The following is a 22,319-nucleotide window of genomic DNA, read 5'->3' as shown; positions in this document are numbered from 1 at the left end:
GTAACCCTGAAAAAGCTTGTGATGATGTCAGGCAAAAGTGTCATAATACTAAATTATATATATGGTTTGGTTGCTGCCATGTTAAAGGAGGAATGTTATTCACAGAGACAAAAAAGAACCTGAGGAAGAAATGTACCAATATTTTGATAGTAGTTAGGTGGAATAATTAAGGACTTTTTTTCTTCTTTTTCCATAGAAATAGAAATGTTTTCTGCATTTTCTATGCCATTTTTATATGGAAAATGTAAACATAATTTTGAAAGAAAAAGAAGAGGCCGGGGGCGGTGGCTCATGCCTGTAATACCAGCACTTTGGGAGGCTGCGGTGGGCAGATCACGAGGTCAGGAGATTAGACCATCCTGGCCAACATGGTGAAACCCTATCTCTACAAAAAACACAAGAAAATTTAGCTGGGCATGGTGGTGGGCGCTTGTAGTCCCAGCTACTTGGGAGGCTGAGGCAGCAGAATCGCTTGAACTAGGGAGGCGGAGGTTGCAGTGAGCTGAGATTGCACCACGGCACTCCAGCCTGGCGACAGAGTGACACTCTGGCTCAAAATAATAATAATAATAATAATAATAATAATAATAAATAAATAAAGAGAAAACAGTAATGTTTATAGCATTATCCTTGGTTAATGAGATAATGGGTGATATTGATTTAGATGGTTCTTACTTTCAAAAATTTCTACCATAAACATGTATAACTGCTTTTTATTTTAAAAATTTCTAAACATAGCAAAGGGACAGGTGCGGTGGCTCACACCCGTAACCCCAGCACTCTGGGAGGTCAAGGTGGGAGGACTGCTTGAGCTCAGGAGTTTGAGACCAGCCTGGGCAGCACGGCAAAACCTCATCTCTAAAAACAAAACAAAACAAACAAACAAACAAACAAACAAAAAAATTAGCTGGGTGTGGCGGTGTGTGCCTGTAGTCCCAGCTACTCGGGAGGTCTAGAGGTGGGAGGATCACCTCTGGGAGGTCAAGGCTGCAGTGGGCTGTGTTCCAGCCACTGTACTCCAGCCTGGGAGATAGAGCAAGACCTTGTTTAAAAATAGTAATAATAATAATAATTATAATAAGAAAGCAAATGACATTTGGTAGTAAAACCCTTAAAATTCATGTCTCTTTCCTGACCCCAATGGTGCAGAAGACTCCTCGGAAGACCCTATTGGGTCAAATATGAAAAGCTCTCTGTGGAATTCCTCAAACTCACGTTTGGCCCAAATGATGGATTGCTTGACAGTGCCACTGTTACGGTAGTAATGCAGACTGGGAATAACAATAACAATCATGAAAGTGTGGCCATTTAACCTGAATGCTGGTTTGATTTGCCGAAAGGTAGAAGTTTTCTATGTCGGTTAGATGTAAACGGCACAGTTCGGCAGGCCGCACTGTGAGGACAGACCTGGAATAAGAGATGCACTTGTCACACGTATCATGACAGAAACACATTTACTGGGAAGGCGGCTGTCATTCAGAATTATAAAAGGCCTGGATGTTGGGAAATTTTTCCCTTCGAAGTCCCCTATGAAGGTTTCAGAAACAGCTTTCCCCAGTTTTTTCACCTCTAGACCATCTCTGTATTGAGGGGTCTCTCCCTATTTACCCTGTCTGCCTGCTTGCTCTGTTTTTCTTCTTCTTCTCCCCACCACTCTTAGCTCTCTTAGGTATCTTGCTTCTTCCTTATTTGTTCCCACAATTGTACTGAGATGTCCTGACATCTCTGGCTACAAGGCACTATTAGCAGACGGTTCCCATCTTGTTTTAAACAATCCTCTTTTAGTGTCTACTTTGCATAGCTCCTGGGCTCCATTAGCTTTAATTATCCAGCAGGAGAGCCACCCAGACAATTTCTGGTGGGATAAAATTGGACCTTTCCAGGGAATAACAACAAAATAAAAATAAATAAATTTAAACCCTGAAAGAGCATTAAGTTCTTGGTTCTGCACGAATCAGGAGAGATTATTTGCAAACCTCAGGATTAATAATCAATGAATTAGAAAGAATTCCTGATCCTATTAGAAATGCTAATCTCGTGAGAACAGAGAGAACGATTTGTGAGAGGAGCTGAGCTGCCAGGCTGTGCCTGTCTCCACTGTCCTGTTGTGTGAGAAAGGAGGGAAAGGGCGAAAGGAAAGAGCATTTGTTTAATATCTACTGTATTCCAGACATTGAGCAAGGGACTCTCACACACTCCCTCTAGCTAGTCCTCACAGCAATCCTTCAAGGCAGTATTATGATCAGTCTTGTTCCTGATGAAAAACCGGAAGATCGGCAAGATTAAGTAGGCTGACCTGGGCCACACATCCAGGAAGTGGCAAATTTGGACGTGGGGGACTTGAATGCAGGACTTTGTAAGCCCAAAGGTCATCACTTTCTCATTACAGCAGTTGCAGAGCTTAGTTAAGTAGCTGGCAGCAATGTCTCAAGTTATTAAAGGCTGAAAAGCAAGGTACAGATCATCTCTTAGAGGCTGGCCTCTTGCTGTCATGGCCCCAGGACTCATTCCCACACTGACTGTATCTCATATGCCTGAGATGAGAAGTCACATTATCCTGGATTGTCTCCAGGGAGTCATGCCTGTAAGTCTCAGAATTGATGGCCACTGCCCTAAAGCTAACTGACTACCCTATGTTGTTTGGGTAGGGGCTGAAATCATTCCTCAGCACCCATTTGTTCTCTGCATAATATCCCATTAAAATACATAAACTAAAAGGTAACACCTGAAACTCCTTTGTTATCCACTATCTTGGCGGAAGGTAATTAGGCAGTGTCCAGAGGCCAGGTGCTTGAGTGGAGAGCCAGATAGATGAGTTCCAGAAGAGAAATTCTCCTTTGTCACATCAGCCCTCACCTCGTGTTCAGCCCTGTCTTTATGTTTCAATTTTCCTCTTGGTAAAATGCCAATAAAAATAGGACACTGGGTACAGGGATCTAAACCAACCATGATTTGAAACCTGAAATGGATTCAAATGACTGATTTTGCAGAATCATGAGACTAACTTTTGACTTTTTTTTTTTTTCTTTTTTTCCCCGAGACAGGGTCTCACTCTGTCACCCAGGCTGGAGTGTAGTGGCACAATCTGGGCTCACTGCAAGCTCTGCCTCCCAGGCTCAAACCATCCTCCCACCTCAGCCTCCAGAGTAGCTGAGACTACAGTCGTGCACCACCATACCTAGCTAATTTTTGTATTTTTTGTAGAGACAGGGTTTCACCATGTGGCACAGGCTGGTCTCAAATTCCTGAGCTCAAGCGATCCTCCTGCCTTGGCCTCCCAAAGGAATGGGATTACAGGTGTGACATTTATTTTTTAATAAGCATTTAATTTTAGAATAGTTTAGATCTGTAGGAAAGTTGTGAATATAGAAGGTTTCGATGTATTGCACATCTAGTTTGCTTATTGTCAACATCCTATATTATGTATACTTGTCACAATTAAGGAATCAAAATTGATACATTACTATTGACTGCAGACCATACTTTATTCAGATTGCCTTGGTCTCTCCCCAGCATCCTGTTCCTGGAACAGGAAAGGTCAATAGTAATGTATCAATAGGATACTGCGTTCCATTTAGTTGTTATGTCTCTTTAGGCTTCTCTGGACTGTGACAGTTTCCAGACTTTCCTGGTTTGGGATGACCTTGAAGAGAACTAGTGAAGTAATCTGTAGAATGTTTTTCAATTTGGGTTTATCTAATGTTCTTCTTGTGGTTAGACAGGAGTTATGGGTTTTTGGAAGCACAACTACAGAGGTAAAGTGCCCTTCTCATCACACTGTATCGAGCACACATGACTTATCACTGTGATTTAACATTTACTTTTATGGAAAATAAATCATGTGAAGATAAGCCAGTCTGAACCGGAATTGGACCTGTACACTTTCTAAAATGATTAAACTGGCACGAAATCAGATTGCCAAACTGTCTTGAAACAACAAACTAATGTTTCATTCAGTTTAAGTCCACGGTTGTAAGGTTTGTGTAAGCGCCTTTGCAGAAAATATTTGGAGTTCCTTAGAGAAAACAGCTGCCTGAAATATAGAATGTAGTTAGGATGCCATATATGAATAATTTTACTAAACTGAGAGCAAGCAAATGCTCAGTCATTGCACAATACCAGCTGTAAAACCCTGCCTGTTTCACCTCCAGGCCAAAAATCCCCGGAAGACAATATTAGCAATGAACCAGACTTTCACATTTCCTGCCTCCCCTGAATTCGTAACATTTCCAAACGCTGGGCTGCTCCTTAGGAGCCTGTACCATTCATTGCCTTATAGGGAAAGCGCTGGCAGAATCACTTTTCATTTGTATTGCATGAGAACATCTTCATTTCAATGATTTAACCCTGATTAAATTTAGCCGTCAGCCTTTAAAGTTCTCTGAGAAGCACTCAAACTCAGATAGGGAAGAAGCACGCCAGCAGGTTCTCTGCAATCCTTTCCCTCCTACCTTCATGCAAGCTCCTTTCCAAGCAGCTGGGTGAGGCCTGGCATCATTCAGAGAGCAATCCTTTGCCAAGCTTGGAGGTGCTTGGTTTGAATGGATCCTCCCACCCTTGCAGTCCTGCTGGGGAAAGCAGTGGGAGCTCCCTGCGCCCCTGCCACTTTTGCATCTTTCTAGTTTAAATTGCTTCCTTCACTTTCTCGCTTCTCAGATAAATGCAGCCTGTGGCTTTTGGTTTTGATTTGATTTTTATTTTTAAAAATTTGGGATTCTTTCTATTTTTGCTTTCTTACCAAACCGTCTTGTATTTTTCCTCTTCCTGTTTTGGCCCTCCCGCCCCCAGCCCTACTGTGTTCATTGAACACCCAAGGTTAAACACTGGGACTGTTTCCCCTGCTGAGTGTCTTTTTGTGTGCTCTCTGCTGCCTTCTTGCTACTCCAGTGTGTGCAGGCGGAGGGGACAGGAATGGGGATGCAGTTGCACAGCATTCCTCCCTGGAGAGGGCCAAAGTAAGCCCATATGGAGGTGGCACACACAGTTCCACAGACCTCCTCCCACACCCCTTTTTATTTGTTCTTTTAACAACCCCAAGGGTGTCATTGATGCAAATTGTGTGTTAGAGTTTTCATCTTGTGCCTTCTGTGTGCTCACCATCCAGAAAACTAAGCAGAACAACCAAATGACCTAAAAACAGGTCCCTGGAATTCTTGAAGTGGGTTATGGCAGATAGCACTGCCTTCTGTTTTATCAGTATCCTGAAAAAAGGGGAAGATGGTATTTTGTAATCATGTCCATGTGCTCCAGGCTGGATTGATTATCAGGGCCAATCTTAGATGTTACACAATCCCCAACTACTTTGATCTGCTCTGTCCTAGTCAGTATACCCAGCTGGATAAATAACTTTAGTCCAAGCACAGCTTCCTGGACAAATGTTAAAAATTGATAATGTCCTACATTTTCTGGAAGCACAGGTGCTTCAGATCAACAGGGCTAATCTTGTTGAAACAACTAATGCTAAGCCTTTTTATAAGACAAAGAGCTTTTGTGTTTACAGGTTCAGATTTGGGAGGAAAAATAATTTTCTTGGAGGTAAAAATGTTTCCTTTAGAACTAATGGATTATTAACATTCAGTGTGGTTTATTGAACTCAAAAAAAAAAAAAAAAAAGAAGAAGAAGAAAACCAACCAAAACAAAAGTAATAAAACCTGCACTATTACTGTCAGCTTATTACAACAGTTAACTTCTTGCTTATGAGTTTTTCAAAGATGACTCCCCTGGAAGCTTGAGATAAATTTATTGTTATGAAACAGATATTGCTCCAGGTTTATCTGATCAGAACAGACCTAGGTAGAAGAGGGGACTCCTACTAGAATATGGCTAGTTTTTAGTCACTTAGAAATGTTTCTTATGATTGAATAGATAACCTTATAATTGGGTTCATGAGTACAAGTTTGTCAAGATTCCACTTTACATGGCATGGATATTCTCTACTCAAATTCTCAAAAGATATTCTTCTGTAAACCTATAGGTGAAAATCAAAAGACTCATTCCAGCTCTTCTCCAGTTGAGAGAGGCAATGTAGAAGCAAGTCTCATTCTGTTGGTGAAGACTTTAAGCAGATCCTTAATCCTCTAGGGCCTCTGCTTCCTTCTGTCTAAAATAGGAAGTTCAACTAAGGTCTAACTCTAATAATCTGTGCACCAATTAGAACAGTGATTAAGAAAGCGATTCTGCAGTCAGATGGCCCAACTTTCAAACACTAGTTCTATCACCATGTAGCTAGATATTGTTGGGCAAAACAGTTTACCTTTTGGAGCCTCAATTTCCTCATCTGTAAAACGGTTATAATAACAGCACCTAACTTAAAAGCTGTGGTAAAGATTATGTGAGATAATGATATGAAACACTTAGCATAGGGGCTGGTTCATAAGAGATGTTAGATAAATCTTAACTTCCATTAGTAGAGGACACATTACTGTAATAAAGTTTACTTATATGTGGTTTCCACTCTATTATCACTAAACTGATCATTTGAAAAAAAAGAGAGAGAGACACAGAGAGACAGCGTCTTGCTCTGTTGCCAAGGCTGGAGTGCAGTGGCATGATTATAGCTTGCTGCACCCTCAACCTCTTGGGCTCAAGCAATCCTCCCGCCTCAGCCTCTCAAGTAGCTGGGATTACGGACACATGCCACCATATCAAGCTAATTTTTTTTTTTAAGTTTTGCAAATATGAGGTCTCACTGTGCTGTCTGGGCTGGTCTTAAACTCCTGGGCTTATGCTGATCCTCCAGCCTCAGCCTCCCACAGTGCTGGGATTACAGGCATGAGCCACTGCGCCCAGCTTGATCAATTTTTATAGGAATGGATGAATCAGGCAAATATGGTTATAAATTCAGAAGTCACTGTTAATATGTCATCAATATTCCAGCTACTGGTATTTTTGATGCCAAATAAGAAGTAGGTATGTTGTATCCTCTGTGGATGGCTTCCTATAACCGCAGTGCTGGCATTAGAACAGATAGATGCCACTGGAAATTTGGTTCTTTTCCCGAATGGTCTCTGAGTTAGGCCCCCCAGAAAGGCTTGAAGCTAATAATTTTTGACAAATGATAGTAGCAAATTACAGGGCTATATACTTTTTAGGAGTGTGTGTCTGTTGGGGGGTATGTCCTCTTTCCTAGAATATCATATTCCTAAAATATCATGGCTCATCCCAATCAAAGCCACAGCAGCAGGGCCCTTGGTGATGGATGAAAAACATGACCATGAGGGAGGTGAGAGAGGAGAAGTGAGGTTCGTGGTGTTGATCAAAAAAGAGGAAAGCCTGGTTTCTAGTCATACACCTAAGCTAGCTGGGTGCATTGGGGCAAGTTGTTTGAGCTTCAGTTTTCTCATTTGTAAAAATCACATAATACCTGCTCAGTCCTTCACACAGGACCAAGTGAAGTCACGTGCACAAAGGGACTGTGCGCAGTCATACAGCATTTCATAAATGCAAGGGATTCATTAAAAGGTTTCACCTAAGACCAAAGAACTGATGAAATAAGTCCATGGAAGTAAAAGCTTCCCTGAAACATTTTCCTTCTTTGAAGGTATTTGAAATCAACAACTTCCTATTTTGATTGTCCTTGTCTGAAGTGTTCATCTAACTAATTGCTACTTCATACAAGCAACCATTTCCACCTGGAAAGTAAGGACTTTGGAATCCCCTGCCCATATGTTAGACCAGGGGCTCCCTGTGGGCCAAGCAGATCTGAAATCATCATTTGCTTCTGTCTCCCTCCATTGGAATAGAAGCTCCTCGAAGGCAAGGACATTGCCTATCTAGTTTACCAGTACCTGGTCCAGGATACTCAACAAATGTTGTTGAATAAACGAATACACTGGGCCAGGCATGGTGGCTCACACCTGTAATCCCAGCACTTTAGGAGTCCGAGGCGGGTGGATCACCTGAGGTCAGGAGTTCGAGACCAGCCTGGCCAAAATGGTGAAATCCCGTCTTTATTAAAAATACAAAAATTAGCTGGGTGTGGTGGCAGACCCCATAACCTCAGCTACTCAGGAGGCTGATGCAGGAGAATCACTTGAACCCAGGAGGCGGAGGCTGTAGTGAGCCGAGATCGCACCACTGCACTCCAGCCTGAGAGACAAGAGTGAGACTCTGTATTAAAAACAAAAACAAAAACAGAAACAAAAAACAAAACAAAAAAAACCCCACTGAAGTTGCTTCCCCCATCAGGATACTGGAGTTGCAACTGCAGCAAAACCAAACAAATAAAAGACGCGAGGAGTAGCAGAAGGGAGAAAAGGAAGCAGGGGAGGAGGGTATGGGAAGGAGAGAAGGGGGATGAGGAGGAGGAGAAGGAGGAGAGGAAGAGGACATAATTTCAACAGGTGGAGGGCTCTAGCAAATGATTCAGGAACATCATCTCCTATGCATCCCTTACCCTACTCCCTCCTGGCTCCTAAACTCCATGGGGGGGAAGGGCGGTTTTACTGACACGATACTTTTCAAACCAAAGCTGAAATAACTTCAAAACAAGGTGACATCCTAGGGATACAAAGTGCCACGACTAGGACACGCTGCTTATTTAGTAAAATAAGATACAGTTTGGCCCTTTCCATTGCTGTAATGAGGAAACAGTGGTTCCAGCTGACTTTAAAACTGCTGCCTAAATGAAGGAATGAGGATCTTCTGGGAAATATAGGCTCCTAATGGAGGGTTGTGATTTGAAAATGTTCCCACGCAGTGATTTTTTTTTTTTTAAAGGCAGTGGCTGCTTCTCCACCATAATCTGTTACATAATTACTGTGTAACTTTGTCACTGCCTCTTACAAGACAGATTGAAACTTACCCACCTAGACCAGCACCGCTGATACTTTTCTAGAATCTGTGGGACTCACTGGAATTGCATTAGAATTAGGGGATCTGGTGATTTCAACCAAATTAGTTGCAAGAAAAAATGGACTCAGGGGCTCCTTTTCCTTCCCGGGCCTGTGCAGCCCTCGCTCTGTAAGGGATGCCATAAAGCCAACCTCTGGGAGAAGAATGTCTTCAGAAAAATTGAGCTTGGTGCCTTAGTAAATGTTTGACCCAAGTGACTCCTCCCCCACCCCTAAATTTTGACCTTTAGCATTGCATATTGGAGCCTGAAGCATCTGAGAAGCTATTTTTGTCAGAATTCTGTGATGAGGTTAACAGAAGCTGACTCTGGATAGCTTAAGCAAACAGATGAATTTATCAGAAGGATATCGAATAGCTCACAGAAGGAGAGGCTGAAGGATCTGCTTTATCAAGGACAAGAGAAGCTCTAGGAATTCAGGTTTTGTGAATAATGCAGTTTCCTTAGTTTCACTGCCTCCAGGGTAAATGATTTCCAACCATTCTCAGTTTTTGTGTCACTTCTCTCCACACTGAAATTCCAGGTCAAGAGTATCTGATAGGCCTACCTTCAGTCAGGGATCCAACCTCCCTTTAGCCAGGATAGGGGAAGGTATTGTGATTGATGGTCGTTTCTCCTATAGGGGAAAAGTGGGTCCCCAACAGAAAAATCAAGGCTGTCTCTCCTCAGGATGTTGTGGCGCCGTGTCTTCACTTTGGCAGGGGAAGATGTGGCACTGAGTTAAAGAGAGAGGCGTGGAGGTGGGTTATATTATTTTTAGTTCACTATCTTCCAGTTCGACCTCATATCTTCTCTCTCCTCCAAATTACAAATTAGCATACCAGGCATTTCCACACCAGGATAGCATATGCTCATTCTCCTCAGGAACAATCTGGAATGCGTGAGCAGTTTAGAATTTTGGAGAAGGGGAAAAAATGAGTAAAAGGAGTGCTACTGGAGGTGGGAGAGTGGGTTTCATGCCCTCCTTTTGAGCTGTTGAATTGGTTTAAGTCCTCCCCAGAACAACACACTTTTGATATAATTTGATAGAAACTCCATCATATTTCCACCGCAGTACTTAAATTTTTTGTTTGTAATTTTTTTTTTCTTTTTGAGACAGAGTCTCACTCTGTTGCCCAGGCTGGAGTGCAGTGGTGTAATCTTGGCTTACTGCAAGCTCCACCTCCTGGGTTCACACCATTCTCCTGCCTCAGTTTCCCAAGTAGCTGGGACTACAGGTGCCCGCCACCACATCCAGCTAATTTTTTGTATTTTTAGTAGAGACGGGGTTTCACCGTGTTAGCCAGGATGGTTTCGATCTCCTGACCTCGTGATCTGCCCGCCTCGACCTCCCAAAGTGCTGGGATTCCAGGCGTGAGCCACTGCGCCCGGCCTCTGTAATTTTTTTAAATGAGAAAACAAAGACACAATACTAGCCAATGATGTTTAATTCCCTTTTCTAAACAGACTTCTCTAAATGTTATCCCAATATTTTATCCAAATGCATCCTAGAGTAAAACAAACAATACTCATTAGAGAAGAAATTTGTTATGCCCGTGCAGGTTCTAGTTTGGCAAATATCTAATTCTATTGTTTTAGAAAATATATGGGTTTGTTTCTCCCTTAAGCCCAGTTGTTATATTTATTTAAACTTTGTTGCATTTTATATAGTCAGTAAAAAGTTAATCATTGACTTTGATTCATGTTAGAGCAACTGGGTATGTTCATTCTACTTTTTTCTCTTTTTCCTTTCAGTTCGAATTACCTATGCTAGCACTGCAAATTTTCCTCAGGCTCCTATTGCTACAAGCCACAAAGGCAGAAGGGAGCTGACATTTGCAGGACACCTGTCAAATGCCAAACGTTATAACAAGTGTCTTTCCATATATTATTTCATTTACACTTGTAGTATCTTCATTGGACTTGTGTGTAACTAAAGACCCAGAGAGGTTTAAAAAAAAAGTATCCAGAGTCACACAGCTAGTACTTGAAAGGTTCATACTGGAACTCTGTCTGATGTCAAAGCACATTCCTTTTATTATATTGCCAAATAAGATAGATATCAGTGCATCCACAGCTACTAAGCATTCCAGGAACAAATGCATGTTAGGAGTCCCTGAAGGCTAAAATTGTGCTAAACAGAGAGACGAAAGGGCTGAGTGTGATGGCTCACGCCTGTAATCCCAGCACTTTGGGAGGCCAAGGCAGGCGGATCATGAGGTCAGGAGATCGAGACCATCCTGGCTAACATGGTGAAAACCCGTCTCTACTAAAAATACAAAAAATTAGCAGGGCGTGGTGGCGGGCACCTGTAGTCCCAGCTACTCGGGAGGCTGAGGCAGGAGAATGGCATGAACCCGGGAGGTGAAGCCTGCAGTGAGCCAAGATCGCGCCACTGTACTCCAGCCTGGGTGACAGAGCAAGACTCCGTCTCAAAAAAAAAAAAAGAAAAAGAGATGAACGAAAGGAAGCAGACAGTGAGGTCTTGTATCTGACATATAGCCTCTTGGCTCTCTCTGCCCCTTCAGGAGCACCCAGAGGGTGGGTGGACTCAGAAGCTGGGCTGCTGCTGAGGTCAGTGTTGATCAGTTCTAGCTCAGGAAGCAGGGTCACTGAAGGCTGGGGCTGGGGGACCATAAAGTAGTTCTGGAAGCCTATAGACTAGACCAAACACAGCTTTCACTTACAGGAACATTTATTCATTCTTTGATACAATGAGCACTTATTGTATGTGTCTACGAGAGGTCAGGCATACAAAGATGAATAAGACATGGTTCTTTCTCGAGGGACTTCAATGTGTATTGAGGAAGGGCGATAAATTAACAAGCCATTCGAGCAAATACTATAAACTATATTTGCCACTGCACTTAGATGACCTTTCTATAGTCAACATATCATGGGAACATGTTGACTTTTGACAACTCAGTATCCACTCCACCTTGATTTCCCTTTGAAGGATTGCCTGTTGGGTTGTTAAATCTGGTCCCTGAACCCCTTACTCACCAACAAACAGCCAAACCTGACCCAAGCTGGAACAATGTTCACTCCCTGCAGTGAGGAAAGAGGGTGAAAAGATGGAGAAATGATGGAAGAGCATTCATTCTGGGGCAGGGCACTGACAACACTGTTCAATGTTCTAACCCTACCCATCCCTATCTGACCCAATTCTATCAATTTCTCAAACTTCTGGTCCATCCTGAGAGCAGACAGAAATCCTCCCAATAAATTCCCACCATTTAACAATGGACAGACAACAAAGATCCCTTTGGTGAGATATGGGGTGTTAAAGACTGAAAGCAGGGAGACCAGTTAGTGGCTATTGCAGTAATCCGGATGAGTATGGTGAGAGACTGAACTCCATGGCTGGAGAGATGGTGAAGAGAAGACAGATTCCAGAATCAGAAGAGACAGAGCTAGCTGGACTTGGTGACCACTGGATGGAGAAAGTCAGGAATATAGAAGAGCAAGATGAGTGGTTTTTCAGAAACAAAACAGGTCAGCTCAGCTTCCCTTCCTTTCTGTTGGTCTAGAAGTTATGTTCTCACTTGGCCTTGATTTTGGCATTTTCTTTCTTGCTAAGGCTAATTTCCTATACCTGCACCTTCCCAGCCCTGAGATGTATGCATCACTTCCTGCTAAAAAAAAATTATCTCCATCATCTAGGAAACTTGGCAGGGACACCAAATCCTCTTTTCATCCGGTATCCTACAGCCCAGGGTATACGTTCAAGTAGATTCTTGGAAATAGTCCTGAATAGCACATAGTACTCCAATATCAACAAGCACACTCTAATGATGACGGTGTGTCACAGGATGCTTACTAAGTTTGTGATCGCATTTACATGATCAACTACGTGACCACAGCCCACGCAGTTCACACAGCCTCACCACACCTTCCCTATAGGGATTCTCATGTGCTCTGTGCTATCAGCTCTGCTACAAAGGAAAGGTGCTTAAGTACTTGTGGTCATGTGGAAAGAATTCAATAGCACTAGAGCATACAGAGGTGGACTTGGTGGACTGTGCTCTTTACTCAAAAGGCACACACAGGGCACAAGCAGGCAGCAACCTCTATGAGTCAGAGCCCGCTCGGCCTACTTGTCCTTTGCACCATGTCTTTTGAACCAATAAATACAGTAACACCCATAGATAAGACACTACAATGCCTTATCTGCAGGAAAATAAGGCAGTAGCAAAATTGTGCAAGACACTGAAAAAGTATCTGTAAGAACTAAGGACTTCACCCTCCCTAGAAAGCCCCTAGACTCTGGATTTGGGGAGCTCACCTTTGAGATAGAAAAAATTAATTGATAATGGCTTTGGTTGGGTCTTTCTCTAGTTTCTCATACCAGGAGATACTTTGGAACATGGTACTTAAAAATATATTTTAACAAACAAATTAGTAGTACTAGAATATCACGTAATTTCCTGGTGATCTTTTGAAAGATTAAAGAAAGGTATTGATATGTTTTCATAGCTTTTGGAATCCCTGCATTTTAAAAATCATGTGATTGAACAGTCCCATTGTATAGGATTGTGCAAGTAAACAATATGCTATGGACAGTCAGGCTGCAAAGGAAAAGGAAATCTTTTTTTTTTTTTTTTTTTTTTTTGAGACAGAGTCTTGCTGTCGCCCAGGCTGGAATGCAATGGCATGATCTCAGCTCACTGCAACCTCCACCTCCCGGGTTCAAGTGATTCTCCGATCTCAGCCTCCTGAGTAGCTGGGATTAGAGGCACACGCCACCACGGCCGGCTAATTTTTTTGTATTTTTAATAGAGACGGGGTTTCAAACCGTGTTCCCCAGACTGGTCTCGAATTCCTGAGCTCAGGCAATCCACCCGCCTCAGCCACCCAAAGTGCTTAGGATTACAGGTGTGAGCCACCATGCCTGGGCTGGAAATCTTGATATATAATAGAAAGAGAAGAAACAAAAAGGTCTCACTTACAATTTATCCTCTCACTTTCTGCCAGATGATTAGATCACTGTATTTGTTAACAGCTTGATCACCTGTATTTTATTTCAAGTAAATTTTCTTCAGTTTCTTTGCCAACAAAGCATACTGGATAGAAATGCCTCAGAATCAATTTATCCTGCTTCACTAGTTTTATGCATTTTAGATTTAAAGAAACAACAATTAGAATACTTTCAATGATGAAAAGAACTCCATTAAGCTGCCACAAATGTCAAAAGTTCCTGGCTATGCTAACACTTATGTAATTGTTCTGGAAACCCCACGCACCGGAATAGACCTACAACACCAGGCATGACTCACTGAATATTTCTAAGCACATACTCTCTCTAAAATGATCTCCAGTTGGGATTTATTTTTTCAAAGAAAAAAAGTAAAAGACAAAATATGGTACATCAAATCCCAAAGTTTTTTCTGTGATTTTTTTGGGAAAATACTGTTGCCTCACATAAGAGCATTAGAAGATGCTGCTGTTTTCATTAATAAAACAACCAGATGGGCAAGCATTAAAACAGGTTGAAACTTTGAAATTCTTCCTAAAAATAATAAATAACATAGAGGACGTGTGGGTTCTCAAATTTCCAAATGGTCTTCATTTCCTGTTGTGATTTTATTCCTAAATTGGTTTTTAAAAACTTGTGGTTGGCAGCATATGACTAGTGTCCTAATCCCCTGAGCAATGTTAAGGAAAATTATACATGCCATAAAATGCTAATCAGCACAGGAAGGCCTGGGACCACACCACCAAGGCTCATTTGTAGCATATACTCCAACAGCTTTTACTGCATATCTTCATTAAGTCCGAATGCTTGGGGGAGATTTACCAAAGTATATGGCATAACCTGTATTCCCAAAGGCTGATGTTGGGTGCTACTTTCAATACCAAAGTAGTGCATTTTTCTTTTCTTTTCTTTTTTGAGACTGAGGCTCACTCTATAGCCCATGCTAGAGTGCAGTGGTATGATCTTGGCTTACTACAACTTCCAGGTTCAAGTGATTCTAATGCCTCAGCCTCCTGAGTAGCTGGAATTGCAGGTGCCTGTTACCATGCTTGGCTAATTTTTGTATTTTTAGTAGAGATGAGGTTTCACCATGTTGGCCAGGCTGGTCTCGAACTCCTGACTTCAGGTGATCCACCCGCCTCAGCTTCCCAAAGGGCTGGGGTTACAGGCGTGAGCCACTGTGCCAGCCATGCATTTTTCACTAGCAATATTCAGAAAGGAGTTTAGGAATTCAGTCAATGGCGAGCCAAACCAGAAGTGGCAAGGCAGTTCTGCCAGGCAATGAAACAGGACCTAGATAGCAATTTGTGTCTAGGCAGTAACAGGGGTTCTCAGCACGTGGTTGTCATCGGTCTGTGCTCCACCTGCAGAAAGGAGAAGGTGAACCCAGCAAGCAACAACCATAAGTGGACCAAGCAGCCTGAAGTGAGGCCCCAGGCCAAGGAGGGGACTGAAGTTCTGGGAGGGACTGAAGTTCTAGGAAGGACTGATAAGAAAAGGCAAAATTCCAGTCTTAGAGGAACTTAGAGGCAGAATGCAGAAGAAAGAGCAAAGGCAAAAGCCCAGTTATTTGAACTGGAATACAAGGTAGAGCCTGTGACAGGAATCAAGTGGAAACTTCACAGCTAGAAATAGAGCAGGAGCTCAGAACAGAACCCAGAGCCTGGCTGACCCGACACTGAGTGACATGAGCTACTTACATTTCCTCTAAGAGCAGACTTGGGCCCAGCACCTGGGGTAGGGCTGAGCTGCAGGTGACTCTCTGTGGCCCCCACTGGGGGTCAAACCTAAATTCAAGGGAAGGCACCAGGCAGAATGGCCAAACACCACTCACACCAAAGTCCTCCTGGCTCCAAACCCTGTTTTTTGTTTGTTTGTTTGTTTGTTTCACAACTTTATCCCTTTTGGCAAGCTGTTCTTGTTATCCAGAATTCGCAAGCTCAAACTGCTCGGGCTGCTCATTCTTCAAGCTCTAGTTCAAAAAGCGTCTTTTCGGCCGGGCGCGGTGGCTCAAGCCTGTAATCCCAGCACTTTGGGAGGCCGAGGCGGGTGGATCACGAGGTCAGGAGATCGAGACTATCCTGGCTAACATGGTGAAACCCCGTCTCTACTAAAAATACAAAAAACTAGCCGGGCGTGGTGGCGGGCGCCTGTAGTCTCAGCTACTTGGGAGGCTGAGGCGGGAGAATGGCGTGAACCCGGGAGGCGGAGCTTGCAGTGAGCCGAGATCATGCCACTGCACTCCAGCCTGGGAGACACAGCGAGACTCCGTCTCAAAAAAACAAACAAACAAAAACAAAAAAAAAAAACAAAAAAAAAAAAACAAAAAAAACCCAAAAAGCGTCTTTTCTGGGCAGCACTTCCTGGTTCCTCTGGGTTCCAGGAATGCTTTATACATGTCTCCATGATGTGTATACTATACTTTGTCTTGTCCTGCTTTAGCTCAGGTCTCTCTCCCTGCCTAGTCTTCAACCTTACCCAACAAGCCTCAGCATCTCTTGAGCCCAGCATAGTGCCAGTATAGAATAGGACCTTGATAAATGTTTGATGATAAATAAATGAATGAAGTGACTGCATGAACAAATGCTTGAGTGAAAATCATTTATTGAAAATTAATCTACTAAATAAAAATCCATCAATCAATAAACAGGTTAATCAATACCATAGATTGAATATGGAATACAAAATAGAAACAGTAGCTAACACGTATGTATCACTAACTGTCCCAGGCCCTGTGCTCAGTCCTTTACGTAGATTATCTTCTTTCATCTTCACAACCCAAGATATGAGTGCTATTTTAAACCCATTTTACAGATGAGACAATACAGGCAACATATTAGAATCTTTAAGAACTCTGTCTGATCTACTTAGCAATAAGATCCCTCGCTTCTGGGGCCCTTCACTTGCCACAAGGGATATAGTGGGCTGTTAAGGGGTAGGGGTAAGGATGCTATCAGACTCTGCTTATGTCCCATTCAATACTATTGCCAGGTCCCATGCAATATTTGCCTTTCCCCTCCTGATGGGAGAGACCATACTAGAATGGGCCAGAAGCCTCTTCATTCTCCTTAGAGCTCTTTACCCTGCTAGCTTCGGGGTGTGAGATGCGGTACAAACTGAAGTGAAATTATAGGGAGTATTTTTGTAATCACCTGATATTTGCCTATCTTCCTCTTTCCAAAGACCACATGAAGCACTTTACGTATATTATCCTCTAGTCCTCACTCCATCCTGTGAGGTAGTGTCTTTATCCCCTAACCCCAGAGGTTTAGCAACTTGCCTATGTCCCAGAAGCTGGAAGCAGAGTCAGGATTTGAACTGAGTTCCATCCGACTCCAGTTTGATGCAATTCAACAAATACCCACCAAGCACCTCCTCATGGACACAGGGACATAGCCATAATCACCTTCACTGGCTATTGTTCAGGATCCCCTTTAAAAGCATGGTTTTAGTGGCAGCTTTTTGGCCTGTTTATTGGAAAAAGTCACAAAGATCCCATTCATTGGTGTAAAACCTTTGGCATCACTTAGCAACAGACACTATCTATGACGTGGGTAAGATGCAGAGAGGCTCCATTGGAAAATCCAGAATCCTCCTGATTTCTGCTGTTCTCTCTCTTTCTTTCTCTTTAGCAACTCATATGCTCATGTTTACCTGTAGCCATTTCTGTTGACCTGTTCACGAAGGATGATAACTGTGAAATGATGCACCAGCAGGAGAGAGACGGGCCCAGAGGCCGCACCCTGTGTTGTTTGCTTTGTGAAATTCCAGACTGTTTACTCTGCTCTGTCTCATCCTAATAACTCCAGATTCCACTTTTCTTAATGACTTTCCCCTCCTTAAATGCATTGCTGGGTATATACCCAAAGGATTACAAAATCATGCTGCTATAAAGACACATGCACACGTATGTTTATTGTGGCACTATTCATGATAGCAAAGACTTGGAACCAACTCAAATGTCCATCAATGAGAGACTGGATTAAGAAAATGTGGCACATATACACCATGGAACACTATGCAGCCATAAAAAAGGATGAGTTCGTGTCCTTTGTAGGGACATGGATGAAGCTGGAAACCATTATTCTCAGCAAACTATTGCAAGAACAGAAAACCAAACACCGCATGTTCTCACTCATAGGTGGGAATTGATCAATGAGAACACTTGGACATAGGAAGGGGCACATCACACACCGGGGCCTGTCTTGGGGCGGGGGGAGGGGGGAGGGATAGCATTAGGAGATATACCTAATGTAAACGATGAGTTAATGGGTGCAGCACACCAACATGGCACATGTATATATATGTAACAAACCTGCACGTTGTGCACATGTACCCTAGAACTTAAAATATATATATAAAAAAATGCCTACAAAGTTATCTTAGAAGAAAGAGAAAAAGAATAGATGAATCATTTGCAGGAAACGGGGGGAGAGACGTGTGGTTGGAATGGCAGATGGCTGAGCGTGTGGGCACATAGCTGTCTCTGTTGTTCCTTCCACCACCCTGTGGAAACGAGTCCTCTGGAAGTGTACATTCATTCCAAGGTGGGGGCTGTGCCCACTTTCAGGTGCTAACATGTAAATCCACATCCGCTCAGAGTCATCTTAGACATCCAAACTCCAGGCTCAAACCCAGACTGGACTATTTATTCTCTCCTTGAAGTTTTGGCATTAGACCTTCTAAAGATAAAGTGATTAACTATTTCAATTAGTGACAACAGAATTTCTTGTGCTGTCTCCTTTCTCCTGCAGGATATGAAGTATGTGAATATTCTTCATGTGCCACAGTGCAAGTTGCCTGACCTCCTAAGGGCCTAGCAAATGCCTAGAGGGAAGAGAGGGGAGAGAGAATGTACATTCAGATAAAAATACAGGTTAAGCAAGAAAACACTGATTGTTCTTGCTGGGGCTTTTTGTGGCGAGGGTGTGGAAAGGACATAAAGATACTACAACCTCAGGGACAAGTGCTCATGTGTAGTTCCTCAAAGTTAACTTCCTGCTCAATGTATGGAGATGACACTAATTCTGGTCATTTCACTTAAATAACTGAAGTTTCTAGAATCCAAGAGTATATAAAGTTTGAAAGACTATGACTTTTTCAGAAAGCTTCATTTAGCCCTTCTGTTACTTCTATGCAAATTTCCAAATGTCATCTGGATGTATATGCTAGGATAACCATTTGTTATTATTTTATTTTTAGATGTATGACGCTTGTTTTATCAAGAGTCTCTTTCATTGATTTTTTGTTCCCACTCCCATCACCATCTGCGCCCCCTCCCTTAGACTATACCACAGCACATTAATGTGCAGAAAGATTAGAATTTGTCATATTTTCCTTAGTGCAATAGGTGTTTTGGTAAAATATGCAACTAGAAGTTGAGATTTGTGTTTTAGCACATATTATTATATACATCACTTGGAAACAAAGTCTTGTGGTTAAGAGTATTTTTTATTAATGAACACTCATTAAAAATCAACTTTAATAATAAACATCATCTGATTAAGCATGAGTAAGATCAGTCCAGAAATTGATCTGAGTAATCATGAAAATATTTCAGCAATCATAAATCTTGTTAATAATAGAATTTCCACCTCCATACCTATTATGATTCGGTGACTCTTTTACTGAAAGTCATTCATATTAATCTCCACAAAACACTAATTCATGGATTTCCTAAGACTTGAAAATTATTCTTTATAATTTTAAGTCATGACTACACTAGAACAATTTTTATGTCTCTCAAGATTCCTCACCTGACCCCCAAGCCTTAGCCTCTTCCTGAATGGACATCCGGGGGCCTGCTCTCTCAGCCTCCTGCGGAAGAAGCTAGGGCTTTGGGAAGCTCACATCTCACCTGTTGCAACAGGAACCTCAGTGGCTACAGACATGGGTCTCACCCGATGGGACTCTGTACCTCATACCTTATGGCTGCTCTCCTCCCATCTCTTCCAGGCAGTTTAGTGAGATGTGGAATCTGGCTTACCCAACAGCTCCCTTAAGTCACTGAGTTAAATTTTGAATCAAGGGACTAGAGGTCAAGAAGATAAATTCCTCTTTCTCCCCCCATTGCTCCTCCCACCACCCTCCCCACCTGATGGATTGTTTCAAGGTGATGTGCAGGACCCAGCAACCGGCTTTGTACTTTGCGAAGTTATGTCGAGTTCCTTAACACACCATCTAGTATTTGCATTCCTTCCTTTCCTGCCTCACCTTTTTTCTCCCTCCCTTTTATAGCCCTGAAATTGCACCACCCAACATAGACTTAGCAAGTAATCTTTGCCTCAGGTTTATGTTCTAGAGAATTTGGCAAAGACAATGAATTAAAAAAAAAACCTCGTTATATCTTCAATTTGGCCTATAAATTTGGCCTAGAGTCTATTTTCTTCTAAATAAGAAGGAAGAATGGAGTTCCATAATTCCCCTTAAGATTAACAAGAGTTGCTCCAATGAAGCATGTATGGGTTGAGAATATGTTCTCTAAACCTCACCTTTCTTGTGAGTTTAAGCTCACCACAATACGACTGGATGCTAGAAGTTATTTTTCTGGATTGGTTGCTTCTGCCCAGTTTGAAATGGTAGCTTTTCCTATATACATCAAACCTACAGGTATTTGCAAACCTACTTCCGGATCTCTATCTTGTTATTGTTGTTGCTATCCTCTGTCATCTTTGAGTCCTTATCACCCATTTTATTTTCAGTGAATTCCAGATATATACCTGAGATAAAGCCAGTTCAAATAAATATTCAAAATCCCTTTGATTCAGGATATTCTGTTTTGTGTAAAATATGTATCATTTAATCAGCCGCTAAAGAATATCAGCTGCCAAAAGCAATATGATATTTGGGGATTGCAAACAGACACTTTAAACTATCCCCATTCTGAGAAAGAAAGAAGCAAGGAACTTTTCCACTTCTTTATTTAATGGGCAAGATAATAAGATAATTCCTCTTCCTCCCCCTCCCCCTATGCCTCTTCCTTCTCTTCTCCTTCCTTCTCCTCCTCCTCCTCCTTCTTTTTTAAGAGACAGGGTTGGCTGGGTATGGTGGCTCATGTCTGTAATCCCAGCACTTTGGTAGGCTCAGGCAGGTGGATCACTTGAGGTCAGGATTTTGAGACCAGCCTGGCCAACATGGTGAAACCCTGTCTCTATAAAAATAACAAATAAAAAATACAAAAATTAGCCAGGCATGCTTGGTGCATGCCTGTAGCCCCAGCTACTCGGGAGGTTGAGGTAGGAGAATTGCTTGAACCCAGGAGGCAGAGGCTGCTGTGATCCAAGATCTCGCCACTGCCCTCCAACTTGGGTGACAGAGTGAGACCCTGTCTCAAAAAGGAAAAAAAAAAAAAAAAAAAAAAAGACAGGGTTTTGCTCGTCTCCCAGGCTAGAGTGCAGTGACCTGATAATAGCTCACTGTAACCTCAAACTCCTGGGCTCAAGTGATCCTTCCACTTCAGCCTCTTGAGTAGCTAGGAATACAGGTGCCTGCAATACCTTGCTAATTTTTTTAGTTTTATTTTTGTAGAGATGGGGTCTCACTATGTTGCCCAGGCTGGTCTTGAACTCCGGGTGTCAAGTGATCCTCCCACCTTGGCCTCCCAAAGCACTGGGATTACAGGTGTGAGCCACTATACCCAGCCCAGGCAAGATAGCATCTTCCTATGGAGGGGTTGGCATAAGGATAAAGGCTTTTGAATATTTAATAGTATCACTCTCTCTCTTCTGCTCATGCAGAAGGCAGGGAATGTGGTGCTAGATGAGTATATTAACACTGCTATTTATCAGAGACTATGTATAGATAATCTTTTGCTAAAACAGAGCTTAAGACAAGCATCTCTCCTGGGGTTAAAATAAAACAAGTAAAACCCAGGACTCTTTGACCCTGACTGGGTCTAAGGAGTGAGGACAGTTCCCATTAAAATTTCAAATTAAAACTGAGTTGAGAAAGAAAAGTCAGGCATCAATGAATTATGTTTCAAACTGTGCATTAGGATTATTAAGTGGCTCCACTTTTTTTATTTGGACTAATGATTGACAAATGGCATCTGAGTTCAGTGACTAAAATGAGCTTAACATTATGGTTGCAAAATAAGGTATAAAAATAAAATAGGATCAACAATCCACTCAAAAAATGAGTAAAGGATATGAATAGACAGTTCACAGAAAAACAAATTCAAACAGCCTTTAAACATACAAAAACATGCTCAAATTGACTGTTAAGAGAAACGCAGATTGAAGTTACCATGAGATACCAATATTCATCTCTTAGAGTGGCAAAGGTTTGAGAACACATTGTGTCAGCTCAAGTATGGGGAAATACATTACTGGTGGGAATACAGATTAGTAAAATCTCTGAAGGGGGCATTTGGGCAATAATGATCAAAATTATAAACTCATATACTCTGACCAAACAATTCCAGATATATTCACACACAAGGTGGATGAATGTATAAAACATGATCATTGCAGTCTTTGCTTGCAGTAGCAAAAAGAATATGAACAACCTCAATA

General features: G+C 42.2%; 1 long non-coding RNA gene across 1 annotated transcript in view; it reads right to left on the bottom strand.

Annotated features, from left to right (window-relative positions):
- Positions 1 to 3,077: 3,077 nt before the first annotated feature.
- The window catches only part of LOC126930952 (uncharacterized), a 32,178-nt gene continuing 12,936 nt past the window's right edge, over positions 3,078 to 22,319 (bottom strand). Inside the window, exon 2 of the long non-coding RNA XR_007717725.1 lies at positions 3,078 to 20,956. This is a non-coding gene — a long non-coding RNA (uncharacterized LOC126930952). The remainder of the gene's footprint in view (positions 20,957 to 22,319) is intronic.

This window comes from Macaca thibetana, chromosome 11, assembly GCF_024542745.1.
Source record: "Macaca thibetana thibetana isolate TM-01 chromosome 11, ASM2454274v1, whole genome shotgun sequence".
In the NCBI taxonomy this organism is placed as follows: Eukaryota; Metazoa; Chordata; class Mammalia; order Primates; family Cercopithecidae; genus Macaca; species Macaca thibetana.
Note: the sequence above shows the minus strand (reverse complement) of the source record. Positions and strands in the feature narration are given on the sequence as shown.